The sequence below is a fragment of the Myodes glareolus genome, chromosome 20 (assembly GCF_982192425.1).
Source record: "Myodes glareolus chromosome 20, mMyoGla1.1, whole genome shotgun sequence".
In the NCBI taxonomy this organism is placed as follows: Eukaryota; Metazoa; Chordata; class Mammalia; order Rodentia; family Cricetidae; genus Myodes; species Myodes glareolus.
The window spans coordinates 33,599,059-33,624,859 of NC_142045.1; the positions used below are offsets into that span (position 1 = coordinate 33,599,059).

At 45.1% G+C, this 25,801-nt stretch overlaps 2 non-coding genes across 2 annotated transcripts; both read right to left on the minus strand.

Moving 5' to 3' along the window:
• Positions 1-20,010: 20,010 nt before the first annotated feature.
• Trnap-agg (transfer RNA proline (anticodon AGG)) lies at positions 20,011-20,082 on the minus strand. The gene has a single exon. It is a non-coding gene; the product is annotated as a tRNA-Pro (tRNA).
• Positions 20,083-21,030: 948 nt separating this feature from the next.
• Trnap-ugg (transfer RNA proline (anticodon UGG)) lies at positions 21,031-21,102 on the minus strand. The gene has a single exon. It is a non-coding gene; the product is annotated as a tRNA-Pro (tRNA).
• Positions 21,103-25,801: the final 4,699 nt, after the last annotated feature.

Consider the following 25,801-nt stretch of genomic DNA (forward strand, 5'->3'; position numbering starts at 1 on the left):
CAGTCTGGTCTGGGAAATCACTCAATGGACGCTACCTTCTAAGGTGACTCCAGACTGTATAAGCTGATAGCTAAAGCTGACTAGGACAGTAGCATCACACACTGGCAACAGACAGAACTAGAGAAGTGAATTATAATGCACATATTCAGAATTACATTGTTAATCGCTTACACTGTAACATGACGGGGCCAGCTTGTTGGGGTATCTGTTCCCGCCCAGTACCCCACAACCGGCAAGTCCCAGAGAAAATCAATCACACAGAGATCTCTATAAGTTATAAAGCTGATTGGCCCATTAGCTCAGGTTTCTTGTTAACTCTTATAGCTTATATTAACCCATTATTCTCATCTATGTTAGCCATATGGCTTGGTACCTTTTTCAGCGGGGCAGCTTACATCTTTCCTCTCCGGTGGTCTGAGCAGAACTGCGGAGGGAGCTTCCTGCTTTCCAGAATACTCCCAATCTCTTTGCTCCACCTCTACTTCCTGTCTGGCTTTCCCGCCTATACTGCCTGCCTGGCCAATCAGCGTTTTATTAAAATATGATTGACAGAATACAGACAATTCTCCCACACCATTATACTGGTCATGTTCCTCCATATTTATTGACTTTGGATAATTCACACTGTGCTTGACTACAATAGGTCACAGAATGAAACCATGAATGTGTTTAGATAAAATCACTTTCATATATCTATGAGCACACTGATTTGGTAGTAAGACTCTAGACTTTTATTTTGGATTTGGTGCTTTTTCTGCATCCAAACTTGTTAAAATGTGCACATGGCATCCCATAAAGCTGTTATTAGCTATAAATGCTTAAGTAAATCCCAAATGCCCTTTGCTGTTTCCGCTCCTCGTGGGCTCAGCTAGTAAAAAAAAAATCTGAAAAGCGTCTCCAGCTGTAAGTGCAGGAAACTGAGCCCACACGAAAGCCAAGCCATGGTTCCTTCTATGTGAAGAGTTGGGGCTCAGCAGAATGAGGACCTTAGCACATGGAAAAATGAGTCTTCTTTGAGCGGCAAATGTGGCTCTAGGGATAAGAGCACTTGCTGCTTTTCTAGAGGGTTTAAGTTCAGTTCCCAGCACCCGTGTCGGCCAGTTCACAACTGCCTGTAATTGCAGCTAGGGGATCTAATGTCTTCTTTCAGCCTCTGGCAGAACCTGCATTCTCATAAGTAAACATAGGACAAGAAGATGTATACTCATGCCCAGGCGGCCTGCCCCGGGAATAGAGGAGAAACCACAGGTAACTGGTAACTACTATGGTAAGCAAATGTATGTGTGAGAGAGAAATGGTTTGTGTCCTGTGGAGAGGGACATATGTAAAGAAGTTAAAATGGCGAGGAGCTGAGTGAGGTGCGTGGCTTGCTTGCCACCCGCGGCCATGGTGATTATTGGGTCTGGGCTGTTGTCAAGGCATGTCTGGGTTCATGGCCCTGCTGCATGTTTGTGTTGATGTCCCTGGCTCCTGATATCACCTAAGACTGAGAGGATAGGGCTGCATAGAGTTGGTCCGGCCCCTCACTTACTGTGACACTAGGGAACACTGGCCTGATGGGAGATATCCTTTAAGCATTAACAAGAAGCCTGAGACACTAGACCAATCAGTTTATAATTAATGTAGACCTCTGTGTGATTTCTTTGGGACTTAACTACTGAGGGAACTGGGCAGGACAAAAACTTCAGTCAACAGTCCTTTTGTATATGTGTTGCTTTTATTGGTTGATGAATAAAGATGTTTTGGCTAATGTGGTGTGACGGAACAAGACCTCTCAAAAGGTCTCCATGAACCCTAAAAATACTTTGCCCAACAAACAGCAAGAAGGAGTTTGGAGAAAACTGCCCCCGAATACCCAAAATGATTCTTTATAAATGTTTGATTTCATTTAAAGGGAGTTGATTATATAAATAGTTAATGGTCACTGTCAAGGTCTTTCTAAAGAAAAAAAAGGGGATATGATATAGAAATGAATACTTTAGTATGGACTTTGGATTATTGATACAAATTTAAGGTCAATTTCATTATATGTATACTTATACTCTTGTTTAAGGTATTATGTGTATATAGGTCTTTTAAAATATAAATGTATATTTAAAAATTATGGATTAATAGATAGTCATCTATAATAGTCAAACTGGTCTACAGAGGGAGTTCCAGGACAAAGATATGCAGAGAACCTGTCTCAAAAAGTCAAAAGTTAAAAGTAAAAATAAAAGAAATAGAGGTTAAAATAAAGCTGTATAAAGATGGAAAATATACAGAGAATCTTGATACTGTTTGCTATTATGCTCTCTTTAAATTGTTTGAATGCTGAGGAAGGAGCAACAGCTGCTAAAAGATATTTGCTTATAAATGCTGCAGAATTAATCCAAGAAAGGTATTTTGAAAATACCTTGGCTTCAAAATTGAAGTCAAAAGGTATGTTACTTTGGAGAAGAGATTTTGCTTTTGTTTCCACAGAAAACGAGATGCTCTGGATTTATTCAGAGTTAAGAAAAATCACCTTTGATCAAGGAAGGCCACCTGAAAAATCTCTGGTAGGAACAGATGGCCCAGATGTCTGAGTTCTTCATCCAGAACAGGTTCAAGACTGTTGCCTGAGATAATCAAGACTCATAGGATACTTCAGTCAGGACTTGATCATAACTCTAAATTTTCTTTAGGTCCCCATAAGATTATCAGCGCCCCCAACCAGCTGGAAGTAGCCTAGAATACTACGTCCACATTCCCAAAAAATGGACTATGGATATTTTCTTTTTTTTTTTTTTTTTTTTTTTAATATTTTTTATGGTTTATTTAACTTTATTTTATGTGCATTGGTGTGAAGGTGTCAGATCCCCTGCAACTGGATCTTCAGACAGCTGTGAGCTGCCATGTGGGTGCTGGGAATTGAACCCAGGTCCTCTGGAAGAGCAGTCAGTGCTCTTAACCACTGAGCCATCTCTCCAGCCCCCTGGATATTTTCCTTTGTGTTTTTTTTTTTTTCTTTTTTAAAAAAAAAAAAAAGAGGGGGAAATGGTGCGGGAGAATTGTCTGTATTCTGTCACTCATGTTTTAAATAAACGCTGATTGGCCAGGCAAGAGGTGTAGGTGGGAAAACCAGACAGGAAGTGGAAATGATGCAAGGAGAGCAGGAGAATTCTGGGAAGGAAGAAACTGATTCCTCCCACTCCTGCCCAGATCACCGAAGAAGCAGGATGTGATCTGCCCCACTGAAAAAGGTACTGAGCCACTTGGCTAAAATAGAACAGAATAATGGGTTAATATAAGTTACAAGAACTAATAAGAAGCCTGACCTAATGAGCCAATCAGCTTTATAGCTTACAGAGATCTCAGTGTGATTTTATTTGGGGCTAAATTGCTGAGGGAACCGGACAGGACAGAAAACACAAACAGGCCCCCTCATGTTACAATGAGTCATTGGCCAAACAGTGTTTTATTAATATAGTTTCTGTGTGATTATTCGAGGTTGATCGGCTGGGAAACAAAAGCACTGTCTCCATCTACGTCTACACTGGCCCTGCCCCTAACCAGTTGCAGTGCTAGGAGAGTGAGTCCTACACCTTGCCTGGACAGCACAATAGAGCTGACGCTGTTTAAGGAGGGCACAAGACTGGGAGAATGGGTCCCACCTCCCTTGTCTGGGTGAAGGAAAGATGCCCTTCCTCCCTTCTCCCCTAGCTATCTGAAGCAGGTAGGGGAGCTGTCCCTGCTTCCCGCTGGCTGCAACACTCGGGAGAGCAGACCCTGCATCTTGCCTGGGTAGCAGAGTAGAGCTGACCAGGCTGGCAGGGCAGGAGTAAGCCACCAGAGAATGTGAGCATGGAGGATCTGTCCCTGCCCCTCATCTGCCATATGGTGGTGTGGGTTAGGGAGAGATGCTTTTCCTACTGCGACCCCGACCCTTGCAGCCTGTGGCAGTTGGGAGAGCTGGCCTTGACGTCATAAGAGAGGGACAGCTGTCCCTGCTCCTCACCAACTGCAGAGTGGTCCCCCCACCTCTACAGGGCAGCACAGTGGAGCTGGCCCTGGTGGTGTCGGTGTGGATGAGCAGACCCTGAGAGCATGAAAGCAGGAGAACTGGCCCCGCCCCTTGCTCTTTACTGCATGGGCTGAACCAGCCTGGGCAATGCTGGAGAGCTCACCCTGGTGATGAAGACAGGAGAGAGCTAGCAGGCTGGCCAACCATGCGACTATGAGTTGGCACACCCCAACATCCATCCCATCTGTGGTCTGCTGGAGCGTGTGAAGGGTCAGATCATACAGACCCAACGTTGCCGAATCTCCACAACACGGGACAACAACAGGACATCCAAGAAGAGTCCAAGTGAGGGCCCAGCGCCAATGGTGTAGTAGGAACCAGAGGCCTCTAATCAGACTGGTGAGTCTGTAATAAGCACTTGCAAGTAAAGCTACATGAGCTAAAAGGTATACTGTGTGACTCACTACAGATCCCATGACAAGATTTTTCTCTTTTTTTAATCTTTTTTTTTTTTTTCCGAGACAGGGTTTCTCTGTAGTTTTTTGGTGCCTGTCCTGGAATTCGCTCTTGTAGCCCAGGCTGGCCTCGAACTCACAGAGATCCGCCTGCCTCTGCCTCCCGAGTGCTGGGATTAAAGGTGTGCGCCACCACCACCCGGCTCTTTTTTTAATCTTAAATTTTATTTTATTGTATTTTTCAGTGGTGGGGAGGTTGAAAGGGGACAGATACAAAGGAATGAGAGATGAATGGGACTGAGATGCAAAATGTAAAAGACACCAAGAAAAAGAAATAAATACATTTGAGAAATAAATCTTAAAAAAATTAAGTCTATGGGGCTAGAGAGACGGCTCAGAGGTTAAGAGGATTCACTGACTACTCTTCTGGAGGTCATGAGTTCAATGCCCAGTAACACTCAGTGGCTCACAATCATTTATGAGATCTGGTGCCCTCTTCTGGTGTACAGGCAAACAAGCAGATAGAACACTGTATACATAATAAACAAATCTTTCATAGCTGCTACTGGGGATCAGAGGACAACTTATAGCATCTATTCTCTCTTTACACTATTTGGGCCCCAGGGATCAAATTCAAGTCATCGGGCTTGGTGGCAACTCTACCTACTGGGCCACCTTGCCAGCCTTCAAAAAAATTGTGTATATGCTCCTAGTAAAGAAATTTAATAATTTAAGAGTATATAAAGTAAACAGAGATAACCTTATTTTTTCCTACCCTCCTTTATTTTCTTTTTTCTTTTTTCTTTTTTTTTAAAGATTTATTTATTTATTATGTGTACAGTATTCTCAATATTCTGTCTGCATGAATGCCTACAGGCCAGAAGAGGGCACCAGATCTCATTATAGATGGTTGTGAGCCACCATGTGGTTGCTGGGAATTGAACTCAGGACCTTTGGAAGTGCAGGCAGTGCTCTTAACCACTGAGCCATCTCTCCAGCCCTTATTTTTTTTTCTTTTTATTTATATGTTTGTCTATATGTCAACCTAATAGGTTGTCTGCTATATGTCTACCTAATAGGTACAGTCTATATGTCTGCTTGTCTATATGTTTATCTAATAGGTACAGTTCTGGTGGAAGCCAGAAGGAGGCATTGTATCCACTGCAACTGGAGTACCATCCCTGGTGTGGGTACTGGGAACCAGGCCCAGTTCTCTGCCAGAGCAGTAGGCACTATTAACTGCTGATGCATCTCTATAGCACCCCTTTTTAATATTCTTACCTATTAATCATATCCTCAATGTGGAATATGATTTTTCACTCAGTACTACATTGTGAATATATGTCAATGTCAAAATATGAACTGAGTATCTGAAAAGTGTAAAAATCTTGGGTAATTTATCCCTTTAGCTTTCTGTTGAAGCAAATGGTGTATATGTGTGTGTGTGTGTGTGTGTGTGTGTGTGTGTGTGTATAGCATAGCTTACCACTTAGCCTTTTTTGAGTTCTTTTTCAATATTTAATGAAGTCCATTGATAATGTTGTGCCACCATCGCCACTAAGATAAATCTAGTTTTAAGTGAAGTATAAATTACCTTTGTAAATAACACGCTCAGCATGCTTTTCTTTTGTTCCAGAATGCTTTCCTGTAAACAATCTCTACATCTACAGCCTAAATGTCAACCAGAACCAGCAAGTAAACAAAGAGAAATACAGATGGTCCCCAACACACAGCAGTTCCACTGTGATCATGAAAACCAGGGCACATCCCAGAGAAACAATTTTTCAAATTTATAATTTAGATTTTTTTTTTGTTTTGTGGGTGGAGTTAACCTAAGAGCACTACCAAATTCTCTTCAGATACTGAGTGTCATCAGGGGACCAGCTCTCCCGGCTAGGCACCCCATCTACAGTCTTACTATGCTGTGATGTGGTTAGTTGAAGCTTATCGAGTGCTTTTTTGATTTATGACATTTTCAACTTCTAGTGAGTTTTTCGGGGTTGAACCTCGTCTTAATATTCAAGAAGCGCCTTCAAAGGTCTGATAGTATTGTGAACCCTGCAGTGTTGGATGCAGTCAGGAGGTGGAGAGAAACAAACAGGTTCTACAGTCTTGGCTTAAATACTATAGGCCCATATTTCTATATGGTATGGCATCCAAGCTCTGAAGCCATAGGCCCACCCGAGGTGGTCATGTAGCCCTGCAGACAGGCTGTCACTGCCCTAACAAAAGGTCAGGATGTTGTTGCTCCTTTGTAATTTAGAGGATGCCTTATAGAGATGCTGATTCAAGCCTACAGCTAGCATACACAGCAGACAGGTAGATGAGGATGTGATAAACTGCCATTCACCTGGTTCCCTAGGAGACAGAATGCTGGTGTGTCTCCCCCTCAGTTTATGTGTCGGTATAAAAGCTGTTTGGAGAATAAACAAGAGGAATTCTTCAGGATGTGAACTCAAGACTTCATGAGGGACCACTGAGAATTCCCTCCCGGTAAAGCCATGTGAGTTGTGTCTCATTATTTCCTGCGCCTCCACGCCGGTCCAGAGAGAGTTTATGTTGGGGTCTGGTCGAGAGAAATAATTTATGGTCATGGCTAGAACCGGACCCCGACAAAATACTAGTGAGTATGTGATTTTAGATAAATACTCTCTCTGAGTTCTACTTTGTTAGACTCTTTTATTTTCTTTTTTTTTTTAAAAAAAAAATATATTTATTTATTATGTATACAATATTCTGTCTGTGTGTATGCCTGCAGGCCAGAAGAGGGCACCAGACCTCATTACAGATGGTTGTGAGCCACCATGTGGTTGCCGGGAATTGAACTCAGGACCTTTGGAAGAGCAGGCAATGCTCTTGATCACTGAGCCATCTCTCCAGCCCCTCTTTTATTTTCTTACATCTTATCTATCTATGGAAAAGTTAATTTTTTTCTTTGCCCTGGCAAACACAGGGTTTTTTGGTTGTTTTTCCCCCATGTATCTTTACTTGCAAATGTTCACTGCAGAGAGTCATTGGTCTAGTTTGAGGCCTCCAGTTTCTGCTATGCTATTGATGCTGGGCCTCACCGGAACTTCTCTTGGATATCCTGCTATTGCTTTGTGTTGTGGAAATCCTGAAGATTTGGGTCTTCAGGACCGTAGACTTCACATGCTCCTGCAGATCCCAGATGGGGTGAATGTCGGGGTGGGCCAACACATCACCCTGGTTCTGGGCCTGGGTAGTTGCTGAGTTGGTCAGCCTGCCAGCTCTCCCTTGTCCTCGCCATTAGAGCGAACTTTCCCTCATTGTCCCGGAGTTCACCCCTTGTAAAAATGAGTAAGGAGCAGGGCCAGTTCTCCTGCTTTCAAGGCCTCAAGGTCCCCCACACCCACACTTTCAGCATCAGCTGACGGCAGAGCGATCGGACGCTTAAAAGAAATCCCACACCATTTCAGAACTGAGAGATAGATAGTAATTTATTTAGGGGGAAAACTTACAAATCGAGATTCTCTGCTTGAATGGTGGATGGAGATGAGATCCATCCAAAGGAGCCAATGAAAACCAGGAGGAAGGAGAGAAGGGGCGGACTCCGCAGTGTATACTGTAAGAGGCCACGCCCCAGTAGGCGGTTAATTACAAATTGTAAACCTTCCTGCAGCAGTCAGCTCTACTGGCTAACACAGAGTTTTATAGGGGATCATACATAAATTTGCCTACTTGGTATTATTTAAAGGATGGCATCACGTGACTTTTCTTGAGTAGCCGTAAACAAACAGCTAAGCAGATTGGACAGGGAGGACACTAATGATGGACCAAAGAAACAGTTTGCCCAAGTGTAACTTGGTAAACCAACAGGTTGCTGAGAATTCTTTCTTTTCTATTTTTAATTTTTAACAACGGAAATAAAATATACTTAAAAATAAAGCTTCTGGAAAAACCATTTGTTCTTCCCTGTCTTGTATTGCTCCTCAGACTTGACCTTGGCCTCCCGCCTTGACCTTGGCCTCCTGCCTGGCTCTGCAGTTTCAGAGCTGGGTCTCTAAAGCCATCCTAGTTGACAACAGTTTTATCCAAGGAGGTATCCGGAGTACCTTGTGGACATGCGGTGATTGTAGTTACATGATTTCAGCACAGACTTCAGCTTTGATCTCCTGGTGATTTTCTTCTCGCTCATGGCAGCTGTAACTTTTCTGGGGTAGAGGTCAACCCAGCCATCGAAACAAGGTTATAAGGGAGGTCTGAAGACCCAGCATCAATGTTCTTCATGATGGCAGCTTTCCATCTGGAGCATGCAGCCAGGAGCAGTACCACGTTCCGGGTTTGATGAACTTGTCCATTTCTACAGAAAGCAGCTGTAGGGATTCATACGGGAGCATGGGTTAGGGGATTCTTACAGGAGCATGGGTTAGGGGATTCTTATGGGAGTATGGGTTAGGGGATTCTTACAGGTGCTTGGGTTAGGGGGTTCTTACAGGAGTATGGATTACGGGGTTCTTACAAGAGCATGGGTTAGGGGATTCTTACAGGAGCATGGGTTAGGGGATTCTTACAGGAACATGGGTTAGGGAATTCTTACAGGAGCATGGGTTAGGGGATTCTTACTGGAGCATAGGTTAAGGGATTCTTAAGGGAGCATTGTGGAGCAAACTGCATTGGTGATGATGCACAAGACTGTATCACTAGAGTTTCTGAAGTATCTTGCTCTCTGCATCCTAAAGAATCACCTTCCCCCAGCAGCTGTCTACTGCTTATAGGCTCCTGGGAAGGGGTGGGTGTCTTGTGAGTCTTGTAAGCTTTGTGAGATTCCTGAGTCTTACGAAGTTCCCTCTCCTTCCGGAAGGGATGTTTAAACTGGGAAGAAATAACCACAGGACACTCCACCCTTGTCTGCAGCCGTCACCCTCCTTCTGCGTCCCCTCTGATGTTCCTCCTCTAGCTCAAGAGGGGGTGACACAAACATCTGATTATTTGCCTCTGTTTATGTCTGAATATTGGGCCACCGTACCCCAGCAACAGACACATATTGTAAGCGGTTGGCAAACTGCACACCTCCACAGTTACTTCTCCTTTCCAAGAAAGGTTTCCTCCTCCGCAGCCAAGACTGATAACAGCGGTGACCTATGAGCATGAACACAAATTAGAAGGCAATTTGACAGGCACATCTGTTCAACACAACGTAGGCTCCTCTTTCCTGGAGCCTATGGCCTACCTAGCCGAAAGTTTTGGGCCTCACACACAGTATCAAGTTCCCTCCACTGGAGGGCCCTTAAATCAAATTAAAAAACACTTGGCTGAGACCACAATCATCTTGCCACTAATGAATAAGTGGGCTTATCTTGCTTGGAATGTTGGTAGTTGTGCTGGCTGACTTTATGTCAACTTGACACAGGAAGAGAGACTATTAAGAAAATGTCTCCATAAGATCTGCCAATAGACAAATCTACAGGACATTTCCTTCCTTCCTTCCTTCCTTCCTTCCTTCCTTCCTTCCTTCCTTCCTTCCTTCCTCCCTTCCTTCCTTCCTTCCTTCCTTTTTAATTTTTATGTGCATTGATGTTTTGCTTTCATGTATGTCTGTGTGAAGGTGTCAGATCTTGGAGTTACAGACAGTTGTGAGCTGCCATGTGGGTCCTGGGATTTGAACCCTCGTCCTCTGGAAGAGCTGTCAGTAGTGCTCTTGAACCACTAAGCCATTTCTCCAGCCCCAGGGCATTTCCTTAATTAGTGATTGCCTTGGGCAGGCCCAGTTCATGTCGGCTGTTGTCACCCCTGGCGGATGGTGCTGGGGTGTATAAGAGAGCAGGCTGAGCAAGCCAGGAGAGCAATCCAGTTAGCAGCGCTCCTCCATGGCCTCTGCATCAGCTCGTGCTTTGAGTTCCTGCCCTGACTTCCCTGGATGATGGACTACAAGCTGTAAGATGAAATAAACCCTCTCCTCCCTAGGTTGTTTCTGGCCATGATGCTTTATCACAGCAATAGAAACCAAAGTAAGACAACAGTGTAGCACATCGCGTCCATTGTTAAGTTGGGCTGATAACAACCAGTTTTGCTCAACAGCCTGGGTAGTGCTGGAAGCAGAACCAGGAAAGTCTCCAGCTCCATCTCAACTTGATTTCTCCTTGCTCTGCAGCGAAAGTCTGTGCGGTCTTCCACAGTGGGGCCTTAACATCTAGTTCGGGCATGTAATCAAGATCAGTGGCTTTACAGAATGTGGAGTCTCAGGGGTTGACAATCCACAGGGAAGTCTACTTTTTATTTTTATTTTTCAGTAAGTCCACTTCTGGTACAGGGATTTTTCATTTTTCATTCAATAACCTCATAGCTTCCAGGAGTGCCTTCTTTCAAAAACCACTTTTGTCTACGGGCTGGTGAGATGGTCCAACAGTTAAGAGTGCGCAATGAACTTGCACACCTTTCACACTAGCGCTGGAGAGGAGAGACAGGCAGCTCTCCAGTGCAAAAGCTTTCTGGTCTATATAGCCAGTTCCAAATCAGTCAGGACTATAGAGACAGGCAACTCTCTAGTGCAAAAGCTGTGTGGTCTATATAGCCAGTTCCAAGTCAGCCAGGGCTATATAGTAAGACCCTGCCCCTCCCTACAAAAGAGACATTAGGTGTGGGCATGGTCGGGCTCATGTCTTTAGACCCTTCAGGAGGCTGAAGCAGGTGGATCTTTACAAGTTTGAAGCCAGCCTGGTCTACAGAGAGAGTTTCGGACTAGCCAGGACTATTTAGTGAGATCTTATATCCCCCCAAATTACATTTATTTATTTATTTATTTATTTTAATATTTATTTATTTATTATGTATACAATATTCTGTCTGTGTATATGCCTGCTGGCCAGAAGAGGGCACCAGACCTCATTGCAGATGGTTGTGAGCCACCATGTGGTTGCTGGGAATTGAACTTAGGACCTTTGGAAGAGTAGGCAATGCTCTTAACCTCTGAGCCATTTCTCCAGCCCCCCCAAATTACATTTATTTACTTTTATGTTTGTGCATGAGGGTGGAGAGCAGAGGACAACTTGTAAGAGTCAAGTCTCTCTCTCCATCATATGACTCCTGGGGGGGCCAGAGGAGTGGGTGAAACTCAGGTCATCGGGCTTAGTGCAAGTGTTTTAAACATGAACCATCTCACCAGCCCTGAGGAGAGCCTTTCCCCTCCTGTGCAGGACACCTTTGTTCACACTCTAATTGTTGGGTTTTAAAAAATATCTATTTGCCAGGTAGTGGTGGCACACGCCTTTAATCACAGCACTTGGGAGGCAGAGGCAGGTGGATCTCAGTGAGTTCGAGGCCACCCTGGTCTACAAAGCAAGTTCCAGGATAGCCAGGATTGTTCCAAAGAAGCCCTGTCTCAGCAAACCAAATAAATAAGTAAATAATATTTATTTATGACCAGGTGGTGGTGGTGCATGCCTCTAATTCCAGCAGAGGAAGGCAGATCTCTATGAGTTCAAGGTCAGCCTGGTCTACAAAGTGAGGCCCAGACTGGTCTACGAAGTGAGGTCCAGAACAGCCAGAGCTGTTACACAGAGAAATTCTGTCTCTAAAAACCAAACTAAATAAATAAAGAAAGAAAGGAAAATCTGTATTTATTTATATGTTTGTTTATTTAGTGTGTGTGTGTGTGTGTGTGTGTGTGTGTGTGTCTGCGCGCGCGTGCGCACCTGAGTGTATGTATGTGCACCGTGTGCATTCAGTATCTGCATAGACCAGAAGAAGGCATTGGGCCCGTGGAGCTGGAGTTACAAGCAGTTGTGAACTACATGAGGTTGGTATTGTGAAGTGACCCAGGTCCTCTGAAAGAGCAGCAAGTGCTCTTAACCACTGAGCCACCCTTCCAGCCCCGTTTAACCTCTATTTCAATTACCCGTTATTTATTTCAATCAATACAGCCTGTGTAGAGTTGTAAAACAAACGGAAGTACAATTAGTCCTGAGGTCCTTAACGCAGTCCTTTGTACCACTGGCTGTGAGTGTCCCTAATTGCTCTTCATTCTCTGGGATGGGGGGGTGTTTGCGTGTAATACTGATTTGGACACGACCCAGTGGGCTTCACCCATTGACTGCTTGCACAATAAATAAATAAAAACGTTTTCAATGGGCTTGTGGCAGTGTCCGCAGGTGAGCAAGTATTTGCATCCTTATTGACTTATACAGGCCCTGTCTAATCTCTCAGTGCTGTGATTTGGAACATGCCTCACATTGTGGGTTACCATGCAGGCTCTCAGAACACTTAGTGGCAATGTTGGTAGCTTTTGCCACTTTCCAGCCTGTGTCGGCTCCCAGACTTTAGAGAAGCATAGCAACGAACCTCCAGCAGTCTGTGGGGGAAGATGGCTTATAGTTTGGTAAGTACATCTGCTTCCTGATTTCCAAAACTCAGTGAGCTATGGGCTGCCGTATGGAAAACTACTGACCCCGGTGGAACTCGTTATGTCGTTCCTCTGACATCTGCTGTCCCCATGGTGGTGGAACCAGCACCTGCCCGTTCTTTTCCCACTGGGGCATCCATAAAGTCAGACCTTCGACTGTAGCCCGACAGCTGTGGATACAGATTGTCGCGAACTGGCGCTTCCCTTGCGGCTCTTCTCTCAGCCCACTGGCTTTGCTCTCTCTCTCTCTCTCTTTCTTTCTCTCTCTCCAGCCACAGGGTGTCAGTGTTCATTTGCATTTCAGCAGCTGCCCAGTCTTATTGGGTGCCCGCACTTAGGCCGTGCATGTAGCAGGCATCGACAGACAAACCGGGCTTCTCTTCGCACTTTATCTGTCTTAGCTCTCGGATTAGCTACCGGCAGAGGTCCAGAAACTGGAAAGAACACTGGCCCTAGCGCAGCTCACATGGCGTCAGCCTCAGGCCTTGCAAACACCACACCCACACCGCTGGAAATATGCCTGCCACCTTGTGCAAGTTTGATTCTATGCCCCTGGAGACAAAGCCATGACTTTCAGTCGGATAAATAGCCGTCACTGTTATTTAGATGGCAGGTCCCACCTTTTGAAATGTCTCACTTTTGAGTGCAAACTGGTACAGCAGCTTTGGAAATCAATATCTCAGAAAATTAGGAAACAACCTACCTCAAGATCCAGCAATACCACTTTGAGGTATATACCCAAAGGATGCTCAATCATACCACAAGGACATGTACTCAGTTATGTTCATAGCAGCATTATTTGTCATAGCCAGAACCTGGAAACAACCTAGATGTCCCCTGAATGGAAAATGGATAAAGAAAATGTGGTATATTTACACAATGGAGTACTACACAGCAGAAAAAAATAATGACATCTTGAAATTTGCGGACAAATGAATAGATCTAGAAAACATCATATTGAGTGAGGTAACCCAGACCCAGAAAGACAAATATAATATGTACTCACAAGTGGCTTTTAGACATAAAGCAAAGAAAAACCAGCTTATAATCCACATCCACGGAAAACCTAGACAACAAGGGAGAACCCTAAGAGAGACATATGTGGATCTAATTTACATGGGAAGTAGAAAAAGACAAGATCTCCTGAGTAAATTGGGAACGTGGGGATCATGAGAGAGGGTAGAAGTGGGGGAGGAAGGGAGAGGAGCAGAGAAAAATATATAGCTCAATAAAAACAATAAAAAATAAATAAAAAAGAAATATCTCACGTTCATCAGCAATTGCTGCTCTAGTACTATACACCGTTTCCTTCCCTTTCCATGACTGGGACCCAAATCTTTTTAGAAGCCCTGGGAAGCAAACAGCTCAGGTTGTTTTTATCTGTAGTCTCCTGAACTTCTGGTGATTTCTAACACAAATGATCTGGCAAGGATCTTAGCTTACCCAGTACCCTCTTGAGCCATTTATTTCTTCATTTTGGTAGCAACCACACAACTTTGAACTAAGCTGTTGGATGCGATGTGCGTTCTACCGGAGAACAACACCCCTAGACATTTCACAGTTGAGCTTGGTACTTATGCAGCGTGGGCCGGCCGCCCATCCTGGTTTCTTGAGACGCAAACCCATAAGTCTTTCAGAGCACTATACCTGTAGTAAAACTTTTTTACAAAGAGGAGGATGCAAAAGAAGAAAACGAGGTCCTTGGGCCTCCTTCCCTTGCCAAATGTGTGAAGGGGATTTTGCATGAGCATTCTGAAGCTCCTCTGCAAATTGACCAAAGCAACAATAACAATAATAAAGTATTAACAAGGCCCAGCACGACATGAAAATGTCCCACAACTTTTTCATTGTCCTGTTAAAAGAGCAATGTCAGGTATAGTGGTGTAGATGGGCTGACTGCCTGGCTTAGCTCTCTGTATCCACAGGCCACGTACCAAGCTGTCGGTAGGATTTTGTTTTTTGTTTTTTTTTTTAATATTTATTTATTTTTTTATTTATTTATTATGTATACAATATTCTGTCTGCGTGTATGCCTGCAGGCCAGAAGAGGGCACCAGACCCCATTACAGATGGTTGTGAGCCACATCCAGAAGAGGGCACCAGACCCCATTACAGATGGTTGTGAGCCACCATGTGGTTACTGGGAATTGAACTCAGGACCTTTGGAAGAGCAGGCAATGCTCTTAACCACTGAGCCATCTCTCCAGCCCCCCTGTCGGTAGGATTTTGGGTTGGGCTAACTTCTAATCTTTCCAGCTTTTTGAAAGTTTCAGTAATTTTAGCACAGACTTGTGGGCAGTCAGTACTGCTTGATGTTGCAAGGTCTTTTGGGGCAGGAAGTTCACAGGCTCCCATCTTGCCCGTTCACAAATGGCTGCTTTTTCATTTCACACTCTCAGGTACAAAGAAAAGGGCAATTACTTTATTACTTATCTTGAAAGGTAATCTTATACAGAATCTTAAAGGAATCGCAAACCTAAACTTTTATATATGAAAAAGAATCAGTCAGATCTACTTGAAATCTTTAGGGCGCAAGCCCATTCATCAATAGTTTTTATATCGGGAGGTTGAGGGCAGAAATGGGTATAAGGAATTAATCATCACCTTTGATCATCAACCAACCCCAGCAAGGAAAGTACATCAGCTAGTGACAATTGGACTAGTTTGTATTTTTGACCTCAGCTATGTATCTTGGCAATTTTAGATTGTTTTCTAGGGTTTTCCACCTGAAAACTATTATTGAACATATCTGATCCAACATGAAGTTATTTTAAAGCTTTGTTTCAGCTAAGGATGCACACCGAATACTGTAACTGTATCTTTCAGCATTAAGAGAATTAGGGTCAACTTGGCTCCTGGGACTCAATTGTTTTTCTCAGTAGCTGTGGAGCCAATCTTGGAACTCACTCTGTAGATCAGGCTGGCCTCGAACTCACAGAGATTTGCCTGTCTCTGCCTCCTGAGTGCTGAGACTAAAGGTGTGTGCCACCACCGCCCGGCTCAATTGTTTTTCTTTTTCTTTTCTTTTTTTTTTTTTTTTAAGATTTATTTATTTACTATGTATACAGTATTCTGTCTGCATATATCCCTATAGGCCAGAAGAGGGCACCATTTCTCATTATAGATGGTTGTGAGCCACCACGTGGTTGCTGGGAATTGAACTCAGGACCTCTGGAAGAACAACCAGTGAGTGCTCTTAACCTCTGAGCCATCTCTCCAGCCCCCTCAATTGCTTTTCTTAATCATTAACTTGAGCTATGGTCTATACAGATCCTTAGATGAAACTCATAGGCTCTTGCTGTGTAGCATTTCCTTGTATTTATTTTTATTTATCAAAACTCTGTACAAACCAACATTATTATTATCAATTAGGCTGTACAGCTTAGGGAGGAATCATCTTTATAATAACCAATCCACAGGTAAAATGCTCAGTAGAACTGGATGTTTCCATTAGATAAACATACTACATTACAGGTACCCATTCACACCATGCCAGATATTAGAGAAAAATAATAGCAGCAAACGCTTAAAGGCACAGCAGAAGCCTTTGGTCTGTGGTCTGGGGCTTTGCCTGTCCAAGCGTGACCATCAGAGAGTTTCCTCTTGGTGGGCTGAACTTTGATTTTCACCTGCAGCTCCTCATACCCAGCCATCTGCACTAGAGCTCAAGGGTTTTATTATTATTATTATTATTATTATTATTAATCTATCTATTTATTTACTTTTGAGAGAGGGTTTCTCAGTAGGTCTGGAGCCAGTCCTGGAACTCACTCTTGTAGACCAGGGTGGCCTTGAATCACAGAGATCCCCCTGCCTCTGCCTCCCGAATGCCACTGCCAGGCCGTTTCTTGAGTTTTAGGACTCTCCGTCTATCTTTCTGTCATCTAGTAGAGAATGTTTCAATCCAGAGGAACTAGCTATGGAGCTATGATGTGGGATGTCCTGTATGCTGCTTTGGTCTATAGCAGGGCAGAATTTTAAAACCCAAGCAGAAATATAGGGAGAAAGAAGGCAGAGTCAAAGGAATACCAGCAAGTCACTGGAGCAGCAAGATGTACTAGGGAGTAGGTAATTCCATGAAGTCATGTGGCAATACACAGATTATTAGAACTGGGTCAATTTATATCTAAGAGCTAGCCAGTAATACGTCTGAGCAACTGGCCAAGCAATTACAATCAATATTAAGCCTCTGGATGATTATTTTATAAGTGGCTGCAGGGACCAGCAGGCGGGTGGGAGAGAAACGGGTTCAGTGTGCCTGAGTAGGACGAGAAAAGCCTCCAGCTACAAACTTGCACAAGCAAATCATCTTGCTCAAAGGCCAGTATGGTGCTTCAAACTCCAGCTTGACGTTACTCCCTTTTGAGATAGCTCAAGGGTATGCAGCCTATGCAGGTACAAAGGTCTTCATGCTTGGGAAGGCTCACTGATTGGCTGACTACTCTGGTGTGGCTGAAAACTTCTAAAGGTTGGAGAGATGGTTCAGTGGGTAAGAACAATCACTGCTCTTCCAGAAGATCTAAGTTCAGTTTGTAGCATTGTTGGGTGACTCATAACCACCTGTAAGACCAGTTCCAGGGGATCAGGCCAGCCACTTCGGGCTTCTGGGGCCACCAGCACTCATGTGCACACACACCCTGGCAGATACACATGCACAAATAAAAATAACTCTTTAAAAAAAATAAACAAGCGTGGAGGGCCGCAACCACATTCTCCATTACTTTAAGGGGCAGAGGTAGTTGACCTCTGTGACTTCAGGGTGTGGCAGTACACACCTTTAATCCCCAACACAAGGGAGGCAGAGGTAGATTAACCTCTGACTTCAAGGGGCAGAGGCAGATTGACCTCTGTGACCTCAAGGTATGGTAGTACACACCTTTAATCCCTATGCCTGGGAGGCAGAGACAGATCTCTGTGAGTTCAAGGTGTTGTAGCACATGCCTTTAATAACTTTCCACTGCTGCTGTCCCTGCCTACTCCCGAGGCGTCATCTGGGTTGATGGGCAGCGGACCAATCCAAGAGTGACATGCCCGAAGCGAGGACTGTTTCCTATATAAGGGATGGGTTCCCCTCATTCTGGGTCTCCGCTTTGTAAGCTTATACTCTCTCTCTCAAGACGCATTAAAGCTTTTCTGCAGAAGGATCCTAAGTGTCCTGTGTCGTTCTTGCTGGCGAGACGGTAGCGCGGGACAAACAAGGGCTGGAGAGATGGCTAAGAGCATCACCTGCTCTTCCAAAGGTCCTGAGTTCAATTCCCAGCAACCACATGGTGGCTCACAACCATCTGAGATGAGTTCTGATGCCCTCTTCTGGCCTGCAGACAGACACACAGACAGGATATTGTATACATAATAAATAAATAAATAAATAAATATTTTTAAAAAATTAACCAATAAGCCGGGCATGGTGGCACATGTCTTGATTCCAGCACTCAGGCAGAGACAGGGGAATCTCTGTGAGTTCAAGGCCAGTCTGGGCTACACAGAGAAACCCTGTCACGAGAAACCTAAAATCAAAACAAAAGAAACAACCAAACATTGTTCTAATAATCTCTAAGTTAGTATATAAAGGGCCCTGTTGGGCTGGAGAGATGACTCAGAGGTTAAGAGCACTCACTGGTTGTTCTTCCAAAGGTCCTGAGTTCAATTCCCAGCAACCACATGGTGGCTCACAACCATCTGTACTGAGATCTGGTACCCTCTTCTGACCTGCAGACATTCAAACATAATAAATAAATAAATCTTTAAAAAAAAATAAATAAAGCGCCCTGTTATTCACTTTACACCAAGTCTTACAAATTACACAGCGAGAATACTGGGCGAAAGCTTTGACCTCCAAAGAACCTTTCTCTTCCTTCAAGAAAATATATTTAATGACTTATTAGTTAATCACTTTTCTGACTCCCAAATGTACCAGGTGATATTTCACTGTACTGTTTAAAAAATAGAGCCTGCATGCAGCCGTTCACCTTAAATCCCAGCATTTGCGAGGTAAAGGCAGACAGAACTCTGAATTCGAGGCCTCGTCTACAGCGCGAGTTCCAGATTGCTAGGGCTACATAGAGAAACCTTGTCTCAAACAAACAAACAAAAAAAAAAATCAAAAAATAAAACAAAACAAAAACAAAAAAGCAGGGCCTTTGAAATGGCTCTTTGGTTAAAGGAGTTTGCTGCCAAGCTGATTGAGTTCAATCCCCAGACCACACATGGTGAACTGGAAGCCAGTTCCTGAAAGTTGTCCACTAACTTCCACACATGTAAACACACATACACCCATGCATGCACATGTATGCACACACACGCACATGTATGCACACACACACACATGCACGCACACACGTGTGACATAAATGTAACTAAAAGAAAAAAGCTGCTGGAGGAGGCAGCAATTGACCAGCTCACTTGAGTACCTGGATTCCATGTCTGATAGCCGCAAAATAAAGAAATAAACTTAACAACCAAAAAGCTTTCCCCAGCACGTTTTCTCCGCTATGATCAAACCTAAATAAACTCCCCTGTAGGGTTGGAGCCCTAGACTCTGGTGTTCTAACATGCCGCTCTTTCTCTTCAGGCTCCGGGCTCATCGACTCTGCCTCCCTGGGAAGACCACCTGAGTTCCATCCCCAAGGACTCACATGGTGGAAACGGAAAGCCGACTTCCGTGAGGTGTTGTTCTTTGACCTCTCCAGTGGCGTCACTCCCGACCCCCGAGCCCCAATAAATAGTAAGACAAAACATAATTTTAAAAAAATGTTAAGTTGGGCGGTGGTGGCACACGCCTTCAATCCTAGCACTTGAGAGGCGGAGGCGGGTGGATCGCTGTGAGTTCGAGACCCGACTAGTCTACAATTGAGCTCCAGGGTAGCCAGAACTGTTATACGGAGGAACCCTGTCTCGAAAAACAAAACCGAACCAAGGAAATGTTAGATCTTTGGCTTCTGAGTCAAGTGTTAATGCTTCTTCCCTCCTGTCCTTGAACACGTGTAGACCAGGTTAGCCTCAAACTTTTAGGAGACCGGCCTGCCTTTACCTAGTGTGGGTATTAAAGGAGGACACCACCATCGCCCGGTAAGACTTTGCTCTGTTTCTAACAAGTAACAGGAGGCAGCAGAGTTTTAGGTCTTTGAAAATTCTAGTCTTCCTAAAGATCCGGAGCTTGTAACAGCAAGCTGTATCCTGGTACCAGTTTTAGTTGCAGGAAATATAAATATGGGCTCGTCCGGGAATTGAACCCGGGACCTCTCGCACCCTAAGCGAGAATCATACCCCTAGACCAACGAGCCACGTAGACTGTGGTCCTTGATCCATTTTATGACCATTCAGGCGTCTTGGGGCGGGACCTGAAGGACTGAGTTGAAAGGAGAATCGGATTTCAGACCCGCCCTGAAAGGGTGAATTTAGACCGTGGTTGCCGAAGAACTCTCTCATTCTGGTCCCTCTCCATCACAGACAAAGTCAGGAGTGCGGCTTTTCCTTGGTCTTGGCAGGCGGATGTTACTCGGCGCTTGGCTGGCAAGTTCACGCTGCCCACGTGTAAGCCCGCGCTCTGGAGATCACAGTCAGTGTGCGGGACAGACGGCTGCTGGAGCCTCCTTGGGCCGCCATTCCTAGAACACCAGATCGCGCCTTGCAGCCCGCGGCGATGCACCCTGGGGTTGAGCAAGCCTGCTGTAGCATTTCCCGCTTGTGGGTTGTGTCTCGCCCACCAGCGAGGCCAAAACTTAGATGAGAGCAGTCGACTGCCTGTGTGGACTGGAGGCAGATGCTAAGAGCCGCCACCCTTTGGGCTGGACAAGTCGCTCGTCGCACGCGTGGCCTCAGACCCGAAGAAAGGGTGCACACACGGGTGATGCAGGTGAACCCTCTAGCAGATCACACCCCAGGACCCGGCCTGCGATGCTCCTCCGCCCGCCGGGACAGTAGCTGGGTCCCAGCCGCCTCTGGAATTTCCAGCCAGAGTTGGAAATCCCTCTCCGAAGCAGGTTTCGTTGACCTCGAAAAATCCAGCAGATCTGGGCTGACCGGCCTCTGGATTCCGGAGATCAAAGCCGCCAGTTCCCTCCTTCTGTGGAGTTCCTAGGGCTTGGGTAGCAAGGAACTGAGACCTTCACCCAGTCAACCCCCATGGAAGGGCTCTCCGCTCTTCTCTGGTCTCGCTGTTTGTCGGGGCTTTAACAGGAAGAACTTCACAACTACTTTCAAGAAGTTGGAGAGTAAAAAAATAAGTAACTGGGCTCGTCCGGGATTTGAACCCGGGACCTCTCGCACCCAAAGCGAGAATCATACCCCTAGACCAACGAGCCACTAGGACGGAATGTACCTTTCCCCTCCCCACAGCAGTGAGATAAAAGGACTGCCATCCTAATCATTCTGTTAGCTCAGTAGTTATTACAGATTCCACAATTCACGTCGAATTTCCAGGGTGTGTTAATTTGGAACACACACGAATGAGCTGCTGAGCCCACAATTTTTTCATTCTCCAATGGCCTGCCTAATGTATAGCACAGGTGGTCGGACCTGTCAGTAAATTGTCGCGTTTACAGGCATGATTGTGTTAGGAAGCACAAAGGGAAGCGTGGACTTTACATTTTCCCTCCCTCCCTCCCTCCCTCCCTCCCTCCCTCCCTCCCTCCCTCCTTTCTTTCTTCTTTCTTTTTGGTTTTGGAGACAGGGTTTCTCTGTGTAGTCCGGGCTCACCAGGGCGTCGCTTTGTAGACCAGGCTGAACTCAAACTCAGAAATCCACCCATCTCTGCCTCCCAAGTGCTGGAGTTAAAGACATGTGCCACCTGCTCATGTTTCCAAAATGATTAGTGAATACCCAAACGAAGCACATCGAAGACCTATAACTACCTTAGCTATGTAGAATTTTTTTTTTTTTAAAAAAAAAGTCTTTAAAAATGTAAAGTTCTGAGGGGCGTGTTAGAAGGATCAGGTGCTAAAAGCACTTGCTGCTGGTGCCTGGAGACTTGAGTTCTGTACCTGGGATCCAGAGTGGAAGGGAAACGTGGCTCCTAAACGTGTCTCTCTCTCTCTCTCTCTCTCTCTCTCTCTCTCTCTCTCTCTCTCTCACACACACACACACACACACACACAGAGAGAGAGAGAGAGACAGACAGACAGACAGACAGACAGACAGACAGACACACCATCATCATTATTATGGCAAAAATTTTTAAAAATTTTCAAGACAGAGTTTCTGTGTGTAGCAGTTCTGGCACTCACTTTGTGGACCAGGCTGGTCTCAAACTCATTGAGATTCTCCTGCCTCTGCTTCTCTCACGTGCTGGCATTAAAAGTATGCACCACAACTGCCCGGCTAGAAGCCTTTTAAAATAAAATGCATGTGCGGTTTGTAATGGGTATGGTGGTACTTGGGAGGTGGAGCAAGGAAGACCTAGGATGTCAAGATCTTCCTCTATTTCATTACTACCCTGGAACACATAGAATGTACACAGCTTATATGTTAGTTTGGGGTGTCTCGTATGATAAAGGATAAGAGGTAGCCTCACCCATCAGGGAAACCAAGGAGTTAGGGGAACCTGGCTACTCACATGTACCCCTGCCTCCCATCATATTCATCCTGTTTTCACAGGGAGGAAGTCAAGAGCAGAATCCAGCTCCCCGTGGTTGTGGCTGCCCTTTGCTGAATATGGGCTGCGATCCTCAGAGTTCTCTGAACTAACAGCATTCTCACCCATGACGTGAGACGGCTCAGTGGGGCACAGCACACGCCGCCCAGCCTGAGTTAGACCCTCAGGACTCCCATGGAGAAAGGAGAGAGCTGACTCCCACCAGTGGTTCTCTGACCTCCACCCACAAGCTGTGGCACACAGTCCCACCCCACCATCAAATGAATAAATGATAAATGTAAAAGATGCCAACAATTATATAACAAAACAAGTTACACGCTTTAATTAGGAAGCAAGCAAACCTGGGTTTTTGTTTGTTTGTTTGTTTGTTGTTTTTGACCTGCAAAAGGGTATTGAGGGCTAGGGAGATGACTCTCTGGGTAAAATGCTAGCTGCACAAACGGAAAACCGTCCGTCGCTAGCATCTGCATAAAGCCAGGCACAGCAGAACACACCTGCAACCCAGTGCTGGCAGTGGGAGGTGGAGACAGCAGACAATCCTCCGGGCTGCGGGGCCAGCCAGCCTAGCCAAATCAGCATGTTTCAGGGTCAGCGGCAGAACACGTCTCAGAAAATAAGCTACCAGCAATCTTATTGCAGGAGATACCTGATATCAGCCTCTGGCCTCCTCGTGTCCTGCGTGGAGAGGGCACCCGTGCATACCTCTCTCTGTCTCTCTTTACGTGTCTCTCTGTGTCCCCTTCTCTGTCTCTGCTATCTCTCTCACATACATGCTACACAATGGCATTCCCTAAATCAGGAATATTGGGAATTAGAAAGGTGTCAAGGCAATCCTAGCATTTGGGAGGCTGAGATAGGAGGTCTGCTGTGAGTTTGAAGACAGCCCGGGCTATGTAATGCTCCTTATGCAGTTCTTTTTAAGTGGATGAGAGAGGCCTCATTACTCTCCTCCTGAAGGTGAGCACACAGACAGGGCAAGTAATACCTGCTCGCATCTACCGAGCATCAACTCCTGCGTGAAGTGTGTAATATATGTATATATAAGTAACTCCTTTAACTTTTATTCAAAATATAAAGGGTGTGGCAAGGTAGGGTGTAGGCCTACGAATCTCAGCACCCAGGAGACTTACTGTCAATTTGAGTCAACCTGAGTGGGCTACAGGCTGAGTCCCAGGCTACAGCCAGAGCCACAGAGCAACAGAAGACAACAGCCACAGAGGCGGCTTCGAGGGTACTACACTTTTCCGGACTAGCTAACTTTATCCTTCAAACAAGCTTATTAACTTGGCCTTATTATTATTCCCTTTTTTTGCAGACGTAAGTGGAGATGAAATGAGACAGGTGACTAAGTGCCTCAGCAAGGTTATGTACGTCTCAGTAAGTGGGGGAGCCAGGAATGGAACAGCTAGTTCATTGTCAGAGTCTGGCAATGTCTTAATCATTCTTAAATCTACTTTAGATACTGTCAAGTCCCATTGTAAGTGCTTCTGGAATACAAGGGGTCAACCGCGAGCTCTCAGAGAAGGAGGGAAGAATTTAAGTGAGTCAGCAATCTTATCACGTGTCTGGGATTAAGGTATTTTGGGTCTTGTGACTCTGCCTTGTAGATTTTGCAGTTAATATTTGAGTGTCCCTCCTTGAAGTCAGATCTTATTTAATTAATATATATGATTTATTTATGTGAGTGTTTTGTCTGTGCACCACGTATGTGCCTGATGCCTCAGGAGATTAGAAGAGCATGTTAGATCCTCTGGAACTGGAGTTATAGGCAGTTGGGACCCATCATGTTGGTGTTGGGGACCAACCCAAACCCTCTGCAAAAGCAGTGGGTTTTCTTAAACACTAAACCCTCTCTCCAGCACTCTGGAGTCTGATCTTTCCATTGTGCCTTCAATCCTGCAGGAGAGTGTACGCCAGTAAATTGCTCTTTAAATTAGTACCTTCTTAAGAAATTTCCAGTAGCCGTTTTGAACACGTGCCATCCACCCACCCCTTTGCTTGCTGACTTCGGAGTCTGAGATTTAAGGCTGCTGATTACAACAATTACAAACTAGGGTGAAACTCAGTGCTGGTGGGTAAACGGAACCCAAAGTCTGTGGTGAGTCCTAGGGAAGCTGAGGGGATGTGTTGGGAAGCCAGAAAGGCTTCCTGGATGTGAAATTTGAATCTGAAAGACAAGCACCTCTGACAGACAGGGCAAGGGAGAGAATTTGGGGTGGGGAGATCTTCCGTAAGGACAGCGGGGTGTGATCATTGAGAAACCATTTGTTACTCCATTAAGAAAAGTCTTGAGGACTGGAGAGATGGCTCAGCTGGCTTCGATTCCCAGCACCTACATGGTGGCTCATCACAGTCTATAAGTCCAGCTCCAGAGACTCTGATACCTTCTTCTGGTCTCCGTGGGCGTCAGGCACACTAGTGGTGCACAGACACACCTGCAGACAAAACACTCAGACATATGATGATGATGATGGTAATAATAGTGATAACAGTAATAATAAAAAGAAAAACTTTGGTGTAGCATGTAGGTACTCTAGTTCCTACCCGGATTATTGCCCTTCTATGCTGTGCTCAGTAAATTGTAAAAAATAAAAAAAAAAAAAGGAAAGAAAGAAAGAACCAAGTAGTAGTGTCCACTTTTTTCTTTTTAATGATTATTTATTTTATGCTTGTGTGCCTGCATCACATGCATGCACTACCCATAGGTACCAGAAGAGGGGGCTGGAGTCTCCAGAACTGGCGTTGCTGTTATAAACTGCCATGTGGACACCCGGACCTCTTCAAGAGCAGCCAGTGCTTTTAACCCCCGAGCCGCCTCTCCAGTCCAGAAGCTTCCACTTTTAATCTCGGCACTCGGGAGGCAAAGGCAGGCAGACTCTCTCTGAGTCCAAGGCTCGTCAGTGCTGCTAGTCAGACCCTCAAAAAAGAAGAAAAGAGGAAGCAAGGGAGGAAGAGAAGTAAAGAAACGTCTCGGGAGGTCTGTCTGGAGGACTGACTCAGACTGTGTGTAGAGGTCTTTAATGGCGGGATCCGTCCATAGTAAGGCATCCTGCTATGATGATTCTTGGAGAGAAGCTGTGTCTGCAAAGGCTGACTGAGGAGAACCGCAGTAATTGGGGAGGTTGGAATGTTGCCGGTCCAGAACCTAATTACTATTTATCTTGTGCTATATTTAGGCTCCCTAAATACCCCTTCCTTGCCCACCTGTGTTGGACCTAACATTCCCATTCCGTGATGAGCAGATTAAAAACCTTCAGGAATGTGCTCCTTTAGCAGACACCGGGTTCTACCCAACCAGAAGCTGAGAATGTTCACTGATAGCATCTGAAAGTTAGAGCTGAGATTTCCCTGCTGCTGCCTACTGACTGTTTCCACCAAGGTGTTTGAAAGATGCCCTGGGGCTGGAGAGG